Here is a 20,681-nt window from a genome sequence, read left to right as displayed (position 1 = left end):
CCATAGGTAGGGCATACTAAGTGACACCAACCCATGCAAGATCTGAAACACACAGCTTGCAATGTATATATTGTATGAAGCTGTGTTTTTAATAGACTAATCTACTTATGCATATAGAAATACAGTATTTAAAAAAATCAATGCCACAACTTTTATTCTTGGTGCTGACCTCCAAGGTTAAAATGCAGATAGTTCAGTCATTTCAGTTCGTAGTGAAAGCTCTGGCTTGATCGAGAACCCACCTGTTTGCTTTCTGACAGGTCATGACACCTGTAAAGCTGTCCTCCAAGACCACAATCGTAAGGAATCAGCGCACATATACGTAGATCTAAGCCCACTTCAGTTGTGTAGGGCTCCTCCTTCTCAAGCAAACAAGGGTGCCTTTCCCTAGATGGGCCATGATTTTGATGAAACAAAGTCTTCCAAAGTATATACATCGAGCTATTGAACCATGTTATGATAGGGATTAGTTAAAAAAAACACAACAACACGCAAATTAGTAAGCAGAGTTAGGCGACACCATTCTTGGAAAGAAAGGGGGAAAAAAACACCGCCACCTTCCGAAACCAACAGAATTCTTCATCAAGCTCTTTGTTTTACAACATAAAAAAATAAACTGCCAATGCGGAAAAACTGAAAAGTTTGTGGAATGGGATAAGCCACCACCCCGCCCAAAGGGCTCTTCGAGCAAACAAGGGAGGACACGAGTTATGACACCACATCCCCGGCGCCGCCTCCTCACGACCTCCACCCCACGAACCTCCCACGCGATTCGGATACACCCCAGCAGGCACGCGACCGCCTACTTCAAGAGTTCCATGGCCACGCCCCCCTGGGGACACCCTATTGGTCCAAACCTTTTCGCCCGTATCGGTTCAGTGGGTGGGGCAAGAGAGGTGGGCGTGGCCGGGAGCCAGCGCTCTCCGACGGCCGCTGTCCTGCGGCAACCCATACCCATCATTGCCATGAGGCCACGCCCCTCTGCTCGCGGCCCATTGGTCAGGGGAGAGGAGGAACGAGGCGACCAGGCTGACTGGAAGAGAGCGAGCCCGTCCTGGTGGAAGGAAGGGAGGGGGGTGCCTCTCTTTCGTCACCACGCGCCACGCCTCACGATTGGACGGTTCGGCTTGTCTATCGGAGGAGAGAAGAAGGGGTAGGTGGGTGGGGAGACGACGACGACGACGACGGAGGGGGGTCTCACTTCCGCCTTGGTGTCAGCGGGTCTCGTTCGGGGCTTCGCGGCCGGGACGCGCACGCGCACACGCACCGCGGGAGGGCTGAGGCGAGCCGGCTGACAGGTAACCAACCACAAACGGCGCGTAACCGTCGTCCTTGCTTTTGTCTCTCCCCCCCTCCTCCTTTCCCCTCACCCCACAAACAGCCACCCCTCAGCCGGCGCGCCTGGCACTGAGGGGAAGGGAAACAAACGCAGCCCGGAGCCTAGGGAGGGAGGGAGCAGGCGGGATAACCGCCTCCCGGCCTGCCGCGGAGGGGGAGACCCAGAGTTGCGCCTACTTCCCTCCCCCCCCAACCTAGACCTGAGGGGAATTGGGTAGAGGCGTTGCTCCCCCACCCCACCCCAGAGAGCTTTTCTGAACTGAGGGACGGCGATGGCGACGAGCCCCCCCCCCACAGACAAGTTTCGGTTGTCAGGGCGATGGGGAGCCCCGGGCCGGTTCGGTTCTGCGTTCTTCTCCCTTCAGGCCGTCGCTCCGGCGGATGCCTGTCGTGCAAAATGCCCCCCCCCCTTCTTGGTGTGTGTGTGTGTGTGTGTGTGTGTGTGTGTGTGTGTGTGTCTTTCTCCTCGACAGAGTTCAGACCATTCCCCTTTCCCGCCTGAGGATGGGCTTTAGTCCCTGTAACTCTCGCAGAATGGGGTGGGCTTATAGGGCTGGCAAGGGGGGGGAGAGAGTGTAAGGCAGCTTTCCTATATGCCAGATAGTCTTTCCTTCCCACTGCCTCCCTTTCCCAGAAGTAAATTCCTATGAAAGGACCTTGAGGGGGGGTAGAGCATGGAGGCGAGAAAGTGTAGATCTGTGGTTATATGTAGATATACGGCTGCCTTTTACTTCAGTAGATACGTGGCCTGTCTGTAGGGGGAAAGCATAGGAATAATAATTGCATAGGAATTGCTGGCTCCATCCTGAGCCTCAGTTGTGTGGGTCTCATTTCTACGTTTCCTGTTTCAGTTGTTCTCACATCACACTTGCCTGTGGGTTGGTAGAAACTGTAGAAGGGCCAACTTTGTCAGTTTTGTCTTTTTCTTAGTCTGGAACATGCGCATGTGGCCCTAAAAACAGATTGATCTACCTGCGGACATTATATGGTGGCTTCTGGCATTATCTGTGTATGGTCTCCAATATTGCCTGTGGACAGGTGTGTTTAGTGCTTGGAGGTGCCTCCCTTGCTGTCTTTACATGGCTGATCACTTCTCCAGCGTATGAAAAGGTATAGCTTGAGGTGCCAGTAACAATACAATACCTCCTTCCTTTGACGAGAACTATCTACTTCAGGTATACCTTATAGTACAGCAGGGGAAAATATCCCCAAGACTCCTATAGGGAATAAGGAATAATAGGACCTCCTGCCCTTTTTCCTGGACTTATTCAACTTACAGGAGGAATATGTAACTATCTCTTTCTATGCATCATGATATAGTGTGGAGGGGAGTTCCCTTATCTCATTTGCTTTCATAGAGACTGTAGTTCAAGAGGAGAAACTGTGTTGGTCTTGCTTGGGAATAGAAAGTCACATATAGCTGGTGGTCTTTTGCTTGTGTGTATATCTGATCATCTCTGCAGCAACTGTAGCTCTGACATGATCAAGGCCAGTGGTTCTTAACCTTTGTTACTCGGATGTTTTTGAATTGCAACTCCCAGAAACCCCAGGCAGCACAGTTGGTGGTGAAGGCTTCTGGGAGTTGCAGTCCAAAACTCCTGAGTAACCCAAGGTTAAGAACCAGTGATCAAGGCAACCATTTTTCATCTACACCTCTGGATAACAAGTTTCAAACCAGCATGCCAGCAGCTGAGGGCATTTAAAATATACAAATAATATAATCATGTGCCATCTAGACAACTCTGACTTACAGAAACCCTTTTCAGGGCCTTCCAGTAGAAAATACTCTGAAGTGATTTACCATTCACTTCTTCTGGGGGTGGCCTGGGACTGTGCAGGTTGCCCCAGACAACCTAGGCTGGCTCGACTCACAAGAGATACAGTGGGAAATTGAATTCTTAACCATTGGTTCTGCAGTTAGATACCTAAACTATTCAGCAGTCTGGTCAATGAAGGTATTTACTACCTAATAATAATTGTTGATGGAACATAGATTACTCGACTTGCTGTTTCCTTATTCTAGGAGCAAACTGGGACTGTATAGCTTGCCCAAGGCTATACAGGTTGGCTCTTTTCCTAGGAGACTGAGTAAGGAATAAAACTTCCAATTTCTGGCTCTGCAGTCAAATACCTCACTCACTGAGCTATCCAGCCAGCAATTACTACTTATAACAGTCATAGTTATGTGCTGTCAAATCAACTCTTACTTATGGTAATCCATTCCAGGATTTTCCAGGTATGGAGTACTCAGAAGTGATTTAACATTCCATTCTTCTGGGAGTGCTGTGTGTAGCTTACCCAATCTTGTACAAATCAACTCTTCTTGGGAGACTCAAGACTTATCCATCCTTGGTTACACAGGCCAGGATGGTAAAATCAATGACTTTTTAAAAATCAAGTTGATTTAAATCATGATTTAAATTAAATGATTTTTAAAATTTAAATTATCAAAACAATCCAATTTTTAGTATTTAAATTCTGCTACAGGTACATACCGTATTGCTGCAGTGAAATGGGCTATGATGCCTCATGCTCCCTTCTCGACCCCAAATTGTGGGTAAAACTCTGCAGATAAGGTATGAAGAAGTATTACTTCCTCAGGTCTCTTTCACTCCTGAGGGTGGATCTGACACTGCTTCCTCTTTTCCCTGCCCCCCCCCCCCCAGCAAGGCAGCCTTTATATCTGCCATATGCCAAGGGCAAAGTAACTCCTCCCACTCTCTTACAAGTCACCCTCCAGTCCTTGAGATGACCACATAGGCCTCCATTTGTATTCTGCTTTCTGGGGAGTGACATGTGGAGTGTCCTTCCTCTGCTTCTTGCATAGGAGACTCTGGTAGGCTCATTGGGAGGCTGTGTGGTTTCCGTGAATTGTGGGTTGGAGCATGACAGACTGCCAGTAGGGGCATCCATTTCCCTGTCCTCCTCCTACTGGATCACTGCTGTTGCAAAGTGTGAATGGACCTCCTAGCCTTCGTGGTGCAGTGAAGAGACATGGATTCCATAGCAAGTAACTATTCTGCACCTTATTTCTGCTGCTTCTGTACAGAGAATTGGTCTAAAGTTATACCTGTACATATAACTACATGTTATAGACTTCTTTTATGTGTGTGATGAGAGTACCTGAGAAAAAAGGTTACCATGTAGGGTTCAAATCACAGATTGGCCATCGCTCTGCATCGGTACTTCTGTACAAATAGTGTCTTGAGCATAGTAATGACTACCACATCATGACCTGACTTTTAATGCTAAACAAATGGTTTAGCACTATTCAAATGTGCTTTGAGCCCATTTGTTTTCCCCCCTCCTCCTCTGGATTATTTTATCACTTAATCATAGTTCAGATTTATGCTTGAACCCTAAACTGTAGTTAACTATGGTTTATTGAAATTTTATTTATTTATTTATTTTATTTATATCCCGCCTATCTAGTCAATAGACCACTCTAGGCGGCTCACAACAGGGGTACAACAGTGACTAAAAACAAATTTACAAAGAAGAAAACTTTCAACCATAAAATTATAAACTAAGAAAAAGAAAAAAGGAAAATCAGGATTAGCTAAGGGGGGGGGGTGGGGGGAAGGCCTGCCGAAACATCATTGTCTTTAATTGCTTTTTAAAAATACCCAGCGAGGGGGCCGCGCGAATGTCCGGGGGAAGGTTGTTCCAGAGGCGAGGAGCCACCGCCGAGAAGGCCCGATTTCTTGTCTTCTCCTTCCGGGCCTCCCTCGGCGTTAGGCTCCTCAACCTCACCTCCTGGCTTGCGCGAGTGACACGGGTAGAACTTGGTGGTAGAAGGCGTTCCGCCAAATATCGAGGCCCTAAACCGTTTAGGGCTTTGTACGTGAGCATCAACACCTTGAAGTCGATGCGGAATCGGATGGGCAGCCAGTGCAATGCGGCCAGAGTGGGTGAGATATGTTGGAATTTTTTCACCCCACTAAGGAGTCTGGCCGCCGCGTTCTGCACCACCTGAAGTTTCCGCAGCAGCCTCAAAGGTAGCCCCACGTAGAGCGCATTACAGTAGTCTAATCTTGAGATTACGAGCGCGTGCACCAAAGTGGTGAGCGCCCCAACATCAAGATAGGGCCGCAGCTGGGCCACCCGCCTGAGATGGTAAAAGGCGGTTCGGACCACCGACGTCACCTGGAATTCCATAGTGAGCGCCGGGTCAAGATGGATTCCCAAGCTGCGGACCCCATCCTTAGCGGGAAGGGTCACCCCCCCAAAAGAGAGGGAGTTTCCCAAGTTCCCGACTGTGGGGGCACCCACCCTTAGTACCTCCGTCTTGTCCGGGTTCAGCCTCAGCCCGTTCTCCTGCATCCATTGCAGTACGGTCCCCAGGCAGCGCTGAAGGGACAGAACGGCTTCTCCTGCGGTAGGTGGAAAGGAGATGTAGAGCTGAGTATCATCGGCATACTGATGACACCGGGCTCCACACCCCCTGATGACCCCACCCAGCGGCCTCATATAGATGTTAAACAGCATTGGGGAGATGATCGACCCCTGTGGGACCCCACAATTGAGATTCCACGGGGCCGAGACGCTCTCCCCAAGCTGCACTCTCTGGGGGCGGTCCTCCAAGAAGGAACGGAGCCAAGCCAATGCGAGGCCACCAATTCCCAACTCGGAGAGCCTCCCCAGGAGGATACCGTGGTCAATGGTATCAAAGGCCGCTGAGATGTCGAGGAGGACCAGCAGGGACACTTTGCCCCTGTCAGCCTCCCTCAGTAGGTCATCACACAGGGCGACCAATGCCGTTTCTGTGCCATGGCGCGGCCTGAAGCCCGACTGAAATGGATCCAGGGCATCTGTTTCATCCAGGTGCGCTTGAAGCTGAAAGAATTTTTCATACAGTATAATTAATTTCGCTTTTTTCATCAAAGTAAAGGTAAAGTAAAGGTTCCCCTTAACATTTAGTCCTGTCATATCCGACTCTAGGGGGGAGTGCTCATCCCTGTTTCCAAGCAGTAGAGCCGGCATTTGTCCTTGGACAGTTTCCGTGGTCACATGTCTTGATGGTGTCTACTCGCATTTACATGCTTTTGAACTGCTAGGTTGGCAGGAGCTGGGACAAGCGATGGAAGCTCACTCCATCACATGTATTCAATCTTACGATTACTGGTCTTCCAACCTTGCTGCACAGAGGCTTCTGCGGTTTAACCCACAGCTCCACCACATCCCTTTTTTCATCAAACAGTGACTTAGTAATGGTTTGCCGAGGCAGGATGCTAAATTATTGTTTAAACAAACTGAATGGAAAACTGGTGGTCTTGCATCTTTAGCTGGGGCTTGTTAAAAACAACATTTTTTTTTTTACAAAATCACATACATACATACAAAAACAATGTTATGTTTGAATAGCTCTGTTCACGTGTCACCATAAATTTTGGTTTAGCACAATTAAGAATGAGCTACAAGCTTAGTGCTTCCATGCTTCCCTCATTCCTCCTTTTGTTTGGCCAGGAAGAGGAAGTCAGAAGTGTTTGTTTTTATTAACCAGAGTTTAACTTTTTTGCAATATGGATCTATGAATAGTATTAATTATGGTTCATTTAAATAAACTTTAGGAATCATGGTTTGAAATTGCACAATGAGTGGAAAAATTGCAAATCTAAGGCTTTCAATTGTCTGCTCTTACTATACTGTAGTTGTAATGTTGGTCAGTGAGTGTATGTGGATGAATGAGTCTAAAACATAAATGAGAAGCTTAGGAAAAGAGACAGTACAATTGGTTAATCCTATAGGAAATGGAAAATATTGGATTTTACGATTCAGTGTGAATTATAAAACTCATTAACCTAACTGAGAGTGCTTAAGTCCTGTCTGAAAGTTAATATGCCCCAGTTGCCTCTTAATTCTATAAAAAAGTTTCTATGGCAGTACAGTAATATGAAATTCTCATGTACCTGGATAGTTGAACATGTATAACATTTTAATAGCTCATTTGGGGCTTGGTGTATGATGAAAGGAAGCTTGTGTACAAATAGTGTATTAGTTTTCACTGCTAAATCTTTCTTCCCAAAGGGAAGGAGGTTTGTGGGTTTTTTGGCAAGTGCACTCAGTTATTTCTTTGTAAACTCATCCTCTGTATCAAGAAGCCTGCTGCTTTAGACATGCAAAAACTAAACAGAAGAATGTCGCACAACCTTGAGGAAGGTGTGTGTAATTTTGCATGTCTACATATTGTGTATGTGGTTGTGTTGTTAAGCTGCTTCCACCTTTTAAGACCCTATGATTTAAAGATCTCCAAAAAGTCCTTATGACAAACAGCTCACCTTTTGCAAACTTAAGGCCATGGTTTTCTTTATTGAGTCACCTCATCTCTTATTTGGTCTTTCAGTTTTTCTGCTGACTTCAACCTTTCCCAGCATTATTGCCTTTTCCAGTGAGTCTTCTCTTCTTATGATGTGCCCAAAGTACAATAGCTTCAGTTTATTCATTTTGGTTTATAGTGGCTTGATTTGGTTTAGAACATATATATATCTTTTTTGACAGTCCATGATATTTACAAAATCTCCTCCAAAACCATATTTCCTTCATAAATCTCCTCCAACACCATATGAATCAGTTTTTTCCCTACCAGCTTTCTTTACTACCCAGCTTTCACATCAGCACATAAATTAAGAATGCCATATTGTATGTAATCTTCTCCTTCTTCTCAAATGACACTTCTTTGTGCTTGAGGATTTTTTCTAATTTCTTCAAAGATGCTCATCCAAGCTTCCTTCTGATTTCTTGGTTGTAATAGCCATTTGGGATGATGATTGAATCAAGGTACAGAAAATATTTAACAATTAATTTTTTCACTGTCAACATTATAAAGTTATGTTCTTCTGTAGTTGTATTTTTCTCTTCTTAGTATTCACCTGTAGCCCTGCTTTTATACTTTCTTTATTCATGTTCACCAGAAATTATTTCAAGTCATTGGTGCTGTCTGCCTGTAATGTTGTGTTAGTTGCATATGTTGATTGTCTTCTAATATTTTTCACTCCTCCTTCCTTTGAATCTAGTCCAGATTTCCATATGATATGTACTACATACAGATTGAACAGCTAAGAAAATAAAATATATTTTTGTCTAACTTCTTTCTTTATGGGAAACCATTCATTTTCTCTGTATTTTGTTCTAACATAAGCTCCTTGTCCCGAGTACGCATTGGGACAAGCAAATGTCAAGATACGCCAATTTCTTTTACAACAAATCAGAACTTTTTAAAGATCTGTATAGTCAGAACCTTTGATGTAATCTATAAAGCACAGAGTTACTTTCTTTTTAAATTCTTTAGTATGTTTCGGTAACCCATGCATATTTGCCATATGGGCCAGAAACCTGCTTAAACAGCTGTCAAGACCAATAACATCATCAGCCATGGATTTTAATGTTTTAATTTTAAAGTTTAAAAGCTTCCTATCTCCTCCCACCCAGGTTCTGAGAGGCTTTGTAGGGATCCCTTTCGACGTGGGGAAACCTTTGGAATTCTTGGGAAGGTGGGAGCTTAGGTAGCTGTCTCAGGGACTGGGATCGACTTTGCACTGATTATTGTAGCAGTTCTCTTTGTATCCAAGTGTCAGTATCTGAAAGGTTTCATTTAGGATTCTGGCCTTATTCTATCAACTGCTTCTTGATTATCTTTAAAAAATATAAAGAGTTTCATCAGTCATGCATCTAGGCTTTCCTTTTCTTCTGAGTGTAAGAATTGTCTTTCAGCATTCTTCCTTGATAATACAGTATATCTAGTTTCATTACACACTTAATTAATTTTTCTGGTTCACAGTCAGTTGATTTTAGTAACGCAGATCTGTTCTTTGTGTGGACTTTATAAGAAAGTCCACACAAAGAAGTGTTTTTTAAATGATATTTTAGCACTATGATTCTTCTTTTGTTCTTATTTAGCTTTAGCTTGATTTTTAAATATTAATTCATGCTCAGTGCCGCAATCAGCTTCTGTCTTGTTTTGGCAGAGTGAGTACAGCTTTTGCATCTGCTGCTTCCAATTATGTAGTCTGTTTGATTTCTGTTTTGACCATCTAGTGATGTCTGTGAGTACCTGCTTCTGTTCAGTTTCCTGAGGCATGTATTTGCAATAAATAGATTGGCCGCTTCACAGACTTTTATGAGTTGTTCTCCAGCTTTGTTTTGGATTCTTAGGTAAGACTGTCCAACAATGTTTGTTTCTCCTTTATTTCCTGCTTTTGTGTTCCAGTTGTTTGTGATTATTAGGACATCCTATTTTGGATGAGACACCATTGGGCATAGTATATAAAAGTGTTCAACTAGAGATATTATCAAGGAAGTTTTCAGGATTTTTAGTCCAATATACTGTAATTTGGTGGGGATTGAATTGGCAAAGGTTGTTCTAAACCAGAAGTGAATGGCCTGTCAAAGCTTATAGCGTGACGTCTGCCATTCTTTAAATGCAAGATATGAGACGAGTATATGTGTATGTTCTCTGAAAGTGCGTAGATAAATGAAATTTCAGGAACTGGATTTTAAGTTGAGTCAGAAAAAAAAGATGCTCAGTGTTTTCTCAGACTAGCAAGTGGGCTGAAGGGAGGTGGGATGCCTTGTGTGCCTGGACCTTAGCCAGGCTTTAGACATGTAACTCATAGTCTTTTTTGTCATTGCTTAGAGGGAAGTGTAATTCGTGAGTATAATTTTTATGAGCCCAGTGACTTCATCTGAAGTGTCTAGGAAGTTGAAGAGGAAATGCAGAGATTATAAGAAGCATAGTATATTTAGCAGGCTAAAAAATTGCTATGATTCTTTTTCTTGATCCTTCTCTCCCAGAGGCTGTATGTTATCATGGCTATTCTAATTTGAGCAGCAGCTCTAAATACAGTGGACCCTCTACTTACGGAATTAATCCGTATTGGAACGGTGGCTGCAGGTCGAAAAGTCTGTAGGTCGAGTCTCCATTGGCCTACAATGCATTGAAAACCGATTAATCCCGTAACCAGCCGTTTTTGTTCCATTTTTGTTCCATTTTGGTTTTTTCCTAGTCTGTAGGTCGATTCTCTGGCTGTAAGTCAAACCTAAATTTTGCGTCCAGAGAAGTCTGTAACTCGAAAAGTAAGTTGAGTCGTCTGTAAGTCGAGGGTCCACTGTAGTTATATTGTGTTGCACTTAAACCAGTTTCTAATCTTTTGAAAATGTGTTTGATTTCTTGGTCTTTATTCCCTTGCCTTGGTATTTCTTTATCATTCACCCTTTTAATTCAGATTCTTAATATCTTATGATAAATCAACATTTCAGATACTTCGATCTTTTTAACAGTATCCTGTGTCAAAGTCCATGATTCCATGCCATATGTTAAAACAAAGGATTCCCAGAATGTGATTAAGTTCGATAAACTAGGTACAAGTTGTTAAATATATTTTAATTGTACTTTAATTGTTTTATCTTTTTACTAGTATTTTAATTGTTGTAAGCATCCCAGATTATTTATTTAATTTATATGCCGCCCACACTACCTTTGGGTAGTGTGGGTGACATATACGTTAAATAAATAAATAAATAAAATAGAGTGATGGACCAGTTTATCCACGAAGCTGTTTCTTATCAGACACTTCCTAGTTAAAACAAGCCAGCTGCATAAGGTAGTGTAATACAGTACAGTAGAGTCCACTTCTATTATGTGCATAGTGTTGAATGATTACTACTTCTTTAACCTACACTTAACCTTTACAGCACTTATTTTCAAGCCCTGAGGCAAACTAGTAGGTGCCAGATTAGGTTTAAGCTTTCCAGTTGCAGGCAGATTAATATTTACTCAGGGTCTCTCTTTACAGGCAAATCATGTGGGCAAAGGCTGTAATTTATGGCAATCTGCCCAACATTCCAGTTACATAAAAATAAATTTAAAAAAACCCTTGTTAATGGACCCTATTCTACACTATTAACATGAGAAGATCATCTGAGGGCCCTGGAAATAAATTAATTTGCTAGGCGTTGAATATAGTTCAGGCTAAGTGTGACTCCTCTTACATTCTCTTTGCATAATGGTTTTTAAATATGTATAGTATTTATTTGCTGGAATTAATCTTATTTAGGCATTTCTTGCTCTTTCATAAACTGTTTTGAGGGCTGCTATGAATTTCTTAAATGAATTTGAACAGCAAAGTTCTCTTTATGGTACATACACATGCTGACAAATTTTAGTGAAACATCTGTCCATAGCATGATGATGTTAGGTTTATAAATACCTGGACTATCATTGAGAATTGAGAGTCCCCTGGACTGCAAGGAGAACAAACCTATCAATTCTAAAGAAAATCAACCCTGAGTGCTCACTGGAAGGACAGATCCTGAAGCTGAGGCTCCAGTACTTTGGCCATCTCATGAGAAGAGAAGACTCCCTGGAAAAGGCCCTGATGTTAGGAAAGTGTGAAGGCAGGAGGAGAAGGGGACGACAGAGGATGAGATGGTTGGACAGTGTCATCAAAGCTACCAACATGAATTTGACCCAACTCTGGGAGGCAGTGGAAGACAGGAGGGCCTGGCGTGCTCTGGTCCATGGGGTCATGAAGAGTCGGACACGACTAAACGACTAAACGATGACGGACTATCATTATATTATCTGAAGTTGTACATACTGCAGTGTAAGTTTTTAATGGCCGTTCTGTTTAGTCTTTTTCAGATTAAAAACATATTCAGGGAATTCTGTAGTGTAATTTTTAAACTATGAAACTTATCATAGCAGAAATAGAAATAGCAGGTATCATAAAATGACTAGCTCATTCTTGGATAGCATTTTAAAAGATAAATAATAATTAATTGTATTAAAACACCAAACAATAAGAGTATATTGGGCTTCGTGTCAGATTTATGTGCATAATTTAAAATATGACCTGAACCAGTCACATAGAAATTTTTTCTTTCTTTTTAGATTTTCTTTGTTCGGTAAAGCAGAATGGGCAGAGTGACATAATTACAACATTTAAAATATTAAGCTACTCTGGATCAAGTATGCATACTGGTGAAGTTCCAAACCCTTTGTCATCTTACCCTTTTCCTAAAATTGTGCAGATCGAATGAAAAAGGGGGAGGAACTGAAGGCATGACAATTCTCTGAATAATTAGAGTTCCATAACCAAGAAAGCGAACCATGGAAGCTTAAGTGACAGTGATGAATGGTGGTGCTCATTGTGACCAGTAGGGTATAATAATAATGATGGTGATGAATAGTAGTAGTAGTGGTGGTGGTGGTGCACTGGTCATTATGCATAAAATATAACTTGCTAGCCTCCAAAAACCCATGGGAACATCAGTTATGACTTATGGAGATAAAAGCTTGAATGTCTGATGGGAAAATGCAATCCTTCCCAGCCAAAACAGAGCTTTCTGAGGTGGCCTTCCACTACTGGGACAGAAGTCTGATCTTGGAAAGGTATTGAAAGAGAATGGCAAACACTGAGAGGGGGTTAGGACAAAGTTTCCTTCCAGCTGTGCCTCAACTCAGATAGGAATGTAGCACAGCTAGTCAAGTAAATTCCTTCTAATCCCTTAGAAAAGCAGGAATTTTTTTTGCAAGCCTACAGTGGGGTGGGGAAAGATGTGGCCTTCCAGATGTTGCTGAATTATAGCTCCCATTGTATCTCACCATTGCCTCTATTGTTTATGGGCCAATAGGGCAGCCAAACAACTTCTGGAGAGCCATGTACACTTGTTGCAAATATTTGAAAAGGTCTGCAGGAATGAAGAAGGCAATAAATAACTCTGTTTTTACTTCTAGCATATAAGTAAAAGCCTAGCAGTGTTTCATTGAAGACTCTTGTGTAAGAGTATTCCCTTATGCAGCCCTCATCTCTTTAGAAAGAGTTCTAGATGTCTGTTATCGCGACACAAATATAAGCCAGACTCCTCTGGTTCAGACAAAACAGGGAAATCCCTCTTAATGCAAACCAGGATTTTTGCACAGAAAGTGGTATGTAAATGGAAAGGATAAGAACTATCCTGCCACAATACATTCTTGGCAACATGAAGCCTAGCTTATAAAGCTTAAAATGTTTATCTTAGCCAGGTCAGTAACAACATCTCATCTATAGGGGGATATATGAGTGGCCCATAACAAAAAGCAACTTTAAGCACAGTTTTTAATTGTTGATTTATTGTTCATCCCACTAATTTAAGTGATGGAAAGGTAAGCACAAATTCAACTTCCCCCAAAGTGAAGGAGACTTACATGCTTAACTTTGGCTGGAAAGTGTCCATTCTGTCTGAACCCAATAAAATTTAAGATTTCCATTTGTAGTTTAACAGGCTTCCAGGGACAAAGGGTAGTAAATTTACTCACTCAGTGTATTTTCAACAGCTACTTGACAAGCTTCATTCTATTCGAGTTAGTTGCAGCTATGTGGCAGATTATGTTTCCACTGACAAATTAATGCCACAGATACAGGCTTTAATCTCTCCTACTTTATGTGTGGGTTTTTTTCCTCTCTGAGACCTGTTGTGAGCCTTCACGAAGTAAATCAGTAGATTAGCATGTGTGCTGAGTTTGTAAACACTACCCTAACATTCTTCAGGGTCTTAAAAAAACCAGATGGTGCGTTGATGGTCCAGTGTTGTTTGGTATTATCTGATATGTGATTTTGTCTAAATAATGTATTTTTATCTTCCTGGCAATTGACTGTTTTACTAGTTTGTTGTTTGTTATTGCCTGTACAGTGGTGCTCCGCATAGCGACGATAATCCGTTCCAGAAAAATTGTCGCTATCCGAATTCGTCACTATGCGAAATAAAAAAGCCCATAGGAATGCATTAAAACCCATTTAATGTGTTCCTATGGGCAAAAACTCATCTTTAAGCGAAAATCCTCCATACGGCCATTTTCGTTGCCCGGTAAGCAAGGGATGGGCGTGAAAACACAGCGGGCGGCCATTTTTTTCCGGCGGCTATTTTGGAACTGCCGATCAGCTGTTTTTAAAACATTGCTATGCGAAAATTGGTAAGCGAAATAGCTTACCGATCGTCGCAAAGCGATTTTTTGCCATTAAATTGCTATGCAGGTTCATCGTTAAATGGGGCACTCGTTAAGCGAGGCACCACTGTATTCTTGCAGCTCTTACGGTATTTGTTTTTGTTTTTTTCATTTAACCTCTTCATCTTCAAGGAGTTTATCAAAATTCTAACTGTGAAGGAAGAACTTTATTACAGCAACCAGCATATATTACTTTAGTGGAATCAAAATGTTGCATTCTTGTTAATAATATCCACACTGTTTGAATAGATGTGGAAGACCTCTTAAGTCACTGGTTTGCTGAGTGATCTACGTACAGAGTGCATCTCACCTTCTGTTCCATTGTTGTAAAAAGTTTGCGTAAAGTCTGTATCCTCTTCTCAAAAACAGCCAAAATGGTTCAATTATTTTTAAACAAAGAATAAACCATAAAATATTAAAAACTATTTCTGTATCATGAAGACAGACAGCACAATGCCTGTGGAAGGCCTGTATTTTTTTTTTATTTTTTTATTTTTTTTATTTTTTTGCTATCATTTCTGTCAAGAATTCTGTAGTTCCAGAGATGTTGAATAGAATTCGGTGTCTTGCATTTTATGGCTCCCAGTGGACAAAATATCTGAAACAAGGATGTAACAAAAGGGGGAGATTTGTATTGGCAGAAATTCCTTAGCATCAGTGTAGCCATCAGTTATTGTTCATGATTATGTGCTGTCAATGTGCTTCCAATTTAAGATAATCCTAATAGAGGTTTTTAGATATGTGAAATTTTCAAGGGGTAGTTACTACATGTCATCAAGTCACCTCCGATTTGTGGCAGCCCTATGAATGAGTGATCTCCAAAATATCCTGTCTTCAACAGCTCTGCTCAGCTTTTGCAAACTCAAGGCGGTGTCATTCTTTATGGAGCCAGTCTATTTTTTATTTTGTCTTCCTCTCTTCCTACTATCTTCAACTTTTTCCAGCAGCCTTCTTGTCTTAAGTCATTACCAAGTGAGAAATCTTTCCATAGTTTGCCACTTCAGTCAATTACACTATTTAGACTGATAACTGAAATTATTCACAGCCTGATAGCCTACTATGTTACTAACAAACCATTGTCACTGAGTCCATTATATCTATACCCATAGTCATGGGGATACCTGTATAAATGTGACAGTCATACAGTCTCACTCTTATGTCTGAGGAAGTGGATATGAGCCACAAAAGTTCACATTGAAATACTGCAGTTAGTCTTTAAGGCACCAGTGTTTTTGTTTCTTTTGTTGTTGTTTTTCTGTTGTCATTTTGCTTGTTATGCTTCCACAGACAAATGTAACTACTTTGAAAACTACAAGAAGCGGGGATTAGAATCCTGTTGCCCTGAATCTTAGTCTTATGTGCTGTCCACTACCAAACAATGTTTTCATTTGATGTTTAGAACTGGAAAATCAATAAGGAACAGATTTAACAGTTTTTGCATGATTTAGCAATCTCTAACTAGGTCTTACAATTTTTGCAAATCTAATACTGCACTTAATCCCTGTAAATATACACTTGCTGCTTTGGAATGTACTGAATAATAAAACAAATAGTTGATTGCTAGGCTCATATTTGTTTTTAAAGGTGGGGAAAGAGGTTTGCAAAAAATAAGGATCATGTACAACATGTAGAGCAAGAATTAGAATCTGGAAGATGGAAATTGTAAGAACTGTACTTAAAACTGTACTTAAAAAAAGAACACTACAGAATGGTGGGAAAAACCCCCAATTACTGTGTGTTTCCTTATCTGAGCATAGCAACATATATCAAGTATGAAAAGAAATGCAGATAGCTCAGTAGTCCAAAAAATTACCTGATGGCTTGAGCAAACTAGTCAACCTGAAACCTAACCAAAGGGCTTTTGAATGATACCCATTGGGAGTATGTGACAAGAAACCCACAGAAGGAAAGGCTCCAGTGGGTAACAGTAATCTTTCCTTTTTTGCTGCAGCAGTTCCTCTTTTTCTTCACACAAGTCATCTTGCGAGATTTTTAAGGGCAAATGCAAGGGCATAAACAGATGTTCTCTGTCCCAGTGCCACAACTCTTGGGAAATATTAATGATGAGTGTACTTTCTGTTGAGTTGGTTAAGTGTGAGGTGTTTTGCCATAGCAAAGTATCTGGAATTTTGTCCAAAGCTCCTAGCTTTAATATGTGAAAAGTACAATGGTGCCTCGCTTAGCGACGTTAATTCGTTTCGCAAAAATCGCTGCAGAACGAAAACGTCACTATGCGATATTAAAAAGCCCATAGAAACGCATTGAAACCCCTTCAGTGCGTTACTATGGGCTTAAAACTCACAGTTCAGCGAAGATCCTCCATGGCGCCGCCATTTTCGGTGCCTCTAAAGTGAGGAACCCGTCTCTAAACACAGCGGGCGGCCATGTTTTTTCCCGGTGGCCATTTTGAAACCGCCGATCAGCTGTGTGAAAATGGGGGCTTTGCGATGATCGCTTCCCTGTGATCATCACAAAGCGAAAATACCCCATAGAGAACATTGCTTAGCAATCGCTTTTGCGATCGCAAAAACAGCGTCGCTTAGCGATTTCGTCGCTAAACGGAGCGATCACTAAGCGAGGTACCACTGTAATTGAATTCAGTGTTACTTTAGTCTATTTTAGGTGGATGTTCTTAAGGTCGTAAGCAATCTAATGAGTACTCTCTGTCTTATTATTTATTTCAGTATCACTTGAACCCAAAAGCATTTGAAATGTCACTTTGAGGCCTGTTCTTTAGTTTTTATCTCTTTGTCATAAGTCTAACGACAGCTTCTCACACCTTCAAATTGTCTTTGACAATCTCTTGACTAAGACTCTTTTACCTTCATATTGGAAAGTAAAGTTTGTCCCCTGACATATCTGTCCTTAAGTCCAGGCACTATTGTATTTGAATGACACAGTTTTGTTGCAGTTGTCTTTAGTATATGTACACAGCTGTACACATCAACTTCAATTTAAATATTTTCATTACCTTCTTGTAGCAAATGTAGGAATTTGTATTTTGAAATGGGTTATTTGTATTGTTCAGACGTCTAGGACATCTTGCTATTTATAACATAAATAAACTGCTTCAGCTTTATTACACCCATGGAGTATTCTTTAGGGATTATAAAAGCAGAAAGGAAAATATTTTTAATGAATTTAAAGGCTTTATAAGCCTTGTTTTTGTCCAAGCCCTAAAATTCATGGACAAGAAAAATTGTATGCTGTTCTCCCCCTATCCGATTGGTTCAGATCGTTGATCAGGATGTTTCTCCACTGTTAAAGTTTAGTTATTAATTGTTTTATATTGCTGATTTTTTTTGGCAATTACTATCTGGTTTTGTTAAAGTTTCTTTTTGTTAAAGTTTGTTAAAGTTTCTTTTTGTCCTGTTGCACGAGAAGCAGCTAAAATAAGTGCCCTTATAGCTTACTTTAAAATCTTACCTTACACACAAGGGTGGGTGGCAATATACTGTATCTCCTGAACAGTATTTTGCTGAGCCTATTGCCATCTTCTTTGCATAAGCTGCGGAATTGTTTTCCATTTTTATACAAGGCTTAGATCATAGTCTTCTTTCAGTAATAGGTTCAGTTCTGGGGGTGGAAAGACTATTAACCACCAATGTGGCTTTCAGTAGGATTAGTGACCAAAGTCCCATTATGCAACTGCACACATGCAACCTGACGTTGTGTGTGTAGTAATTATGCTAGAATTGAAGGCAGAAGTGCTATCCCTGAAGCACTTCTGCCAGTGTATATGCAGTCAGTCATGCTGAGTGAGGACGCAACAGATTGCACAGTTCCATAGCACAGTTCCTTGACACTGGGTATAGTTCCTGGCACATATATGCTGACCTAACTTTATATTATTTTACTTGAGCATGTTGGGGGGGGCATGAACAGGATGCTGGGCAATATTTCTATGGTGTGCTTACTGGCATTTACATCTGTCTTTGTCAGCTGTTCTATCAGTGACCCTGCATTCATTATGAAATAACAGGTGAGCCAGGACCATCAGTTCAACAACTAGACAAAGGACAGATTTTTGCTCATTGTATGACACAGCTGACTCCTAAAGTGATTTATAGGAAGAATGCCTATGTAGACACCCAGTTTTATTTTTAATCTCTTCATCTGATGGCAGCTTAAAATGAAACAGCATCTACTTAGCATGTGTGCTGTTTTCACCCAAATAGTGGCTAGCATCCTGTTCTTGGTAGAGTGTAGTGCCTTAGTGGACAGATACTGTAAAACACTCTAAATGCTGCTGATCTCTAGCTTGAAGTTATGCAAGTCAGAAGTCACCCAATTGCTTTAAAAATGCAAGCGGTTGTTGGACCATCACTCCCCACACCTCTGTGTAAACAAGGAAGGAGGAACTGCATGCAAAACTATTCTACAAACCATTTACAATCAACAGGATAATAGCAACTGTTTCAGCAACTCATGTGCAAAACTGCTGTTTCAGAAGCAGAGATGATTAGAAAACTCTTTGGGACTTGCATGAAGACAGGTGGGAGGAAACTCAAAAAAATTGGGAAGATAAAGATGTGTGCAAGCAGTGCAGCTGTGTAGTTTGCATTGGTTATAAGCACTGGTGATAATTTCTGTCTTGTTCAGAAGCACTTTATGTTTTTTTCTGTGCTTATGCTGGACTGTCTGATCCTGCATTTCACATTTGGTTGCCTGTAAATGCAGAAGCACAGTGGGGTGCCTGATTTTTGGTTTGAACAGCTACAGTGCAGTTGTGCACTTTGTGTTTAAGGAAACTTAACAGATTTGGAAAACATTGGGATGAAGTTTCCTTAGTCATCACTGAAACACTTCTTGAGGAGATAACTGTAGTTTAAAATGAAGGATCTTTCTTTTTCAGTGGTTATAGTGGAAGAACAGGGAGAGGTGTATCTTGTATACTGAGAACACTTTATGGGAATGTTAGGTCAGGGTTTTAAAAGGAATAGTTGAAGGACATTTCTTTACTTTGGCAGGTCCACTAAGTAAGGAGTCTGTTGAAGCCTAATGTCAAACTGGAAGATTTTGTATAAAGAAGAGCTCAGTATGTTCCAGGCTTCCATTCAAAAAGGGTGTGAAACTCTTGGTACTGTTTCAAATAATCATGCTCTGAAAAGAAGGAACACAGTTCTGAAGCATGTTACTTTAAGGATATTAATTGACCTATAAGATTGCTATAAAATCTTCTAATTAGAATTCCTGGTTCTGCATTTATTCTGTCTGCAAACATTAGCGCCATTATGTCTAGTAGCAAAATTATGGCTGATATTTATGCTTGATTCTTAAGTTCTTGTGTTCCAGTTATCTCACCAACATCTAGTTTAATTGAAACTTGAAAACTATTCTGTGTTGTGAAAATCATAGTATATCTGCAAATAAAGGATCAGAAATTACAATGGATAGAGCACAATTTCTTCCTCGTGGATGTTAGCAATGGTTGTTTTCTATGTTCCAGGCAAATACTCTTGGTTTGGACAAAAACAGCAACAGTTTTTGTAGCCCTTCCAAGGACTAACAAATTGAGGACGGTGTTAGCTTTCATGAACCAGCATCCATTTCATCAGATACAACAGCTATTTATCCTAAGTTGACTATTATGAATATATGTGATCCTATGTGTGGGCGGAGAACTGTGTGATAGTGAAATGCAAGAAGTACACTGATAATTACACTGAAACTTAGGTGTGTGTAAACTTTTTAGTGGCCATTGGCAAACAATGCTGGTAGAAACATTAACATTGTACTATCCAAAAGAGGGGAGTCTTGAGCTGTTTTAAAAATCAGCAACTTATTTAGCATAATGTTTTGTGGGTGTTGCTAATGGGAGTAGTTGATAAATGGTATATCACATTGGCATAAATCAGAAAGACCTGTGGGGTCCCTCAGGATTCTGTTTTGTCTCCTGTGTTATTTAACTTTTACATGAAACTTCTGGGAGAAATTATCCAGAATTTTGAGATTCAGTGTCACCATTATGAGGATGACACCGAACTCTACCTCTCCTTGCCACCTAAATCCAAGGAAGCTGTTTCAGTTCCTTATCGGTGTTTAGTATCAATAGTAGACTGAATGAGGGTGAATATACTGAAAATTAATCCAGACAACACAGAGATGCTTCTGGTCAGTCGAAAGGCCGATCAAAGAATAGAGATGCAGCCTGTACTGAATGGGGTTATACTCCTGAAAAAAACAGGTGCACAGCTTGGGGGTGCTCCTGGATTCCTCCCTGAGCCTGGATGCCAAAGTCTCAGCGGTGGCCCAGAGTGCATTTGCACAATTAAAACTACTATCTGTTTCTGGAAATATCTGATTTGGCCACTGTCATACACGCCCTAGTTATTTTCTGGCTGAATTACTGTAACACACT

General features: G+C 41.2%; 1 protein-coding gene across 2 annotated transcripts in view; it reads left to right on the top strand.

Annotated features, from left to right (window-relative positions):
- Nucleotides 1–1,159: 1,159 nt before the first annotated feature.
- OSBPL2 (oxysterol binding protein like 2) overlaps nt 1,160–20,681 on the top strand; it is a 76,727-nt gene continuing 57,205 nt past the window's right edge. The window contains exon 1 of one of the 2 annotated variants that reach the window (XM_020808113.3): nt 1,160–1,298. The gene's annotated coding sequence lies outside the window, so the exon portion shown is untranslated. The remainder of the gene's footprint in view (nt 1,299–20,681) is intronic. The other variant, XM_078392115.1, reaches the window with a different exon arrangement.

The sequence above is a fragment of the Pogona vitticeps genome, chromosome 4 (assembly GCF_051106095.1).
Source record: "Pogona vitticeps strain Pit_001003342236 chromosome 4, PviZW2.1, whole genome shotgun sequence".
Lineage (NCBI taxonomy): Eukaryota > Metazoa > Chordata > Lepidosauria > Squamata > Agamidae > Pogona > Pogona vitticeps.
The sequence above is the reverse complement of the archived record's forward strand: the minus strand, read 5'-3'. Positions and strand labels throughout refer to the sequence as shown.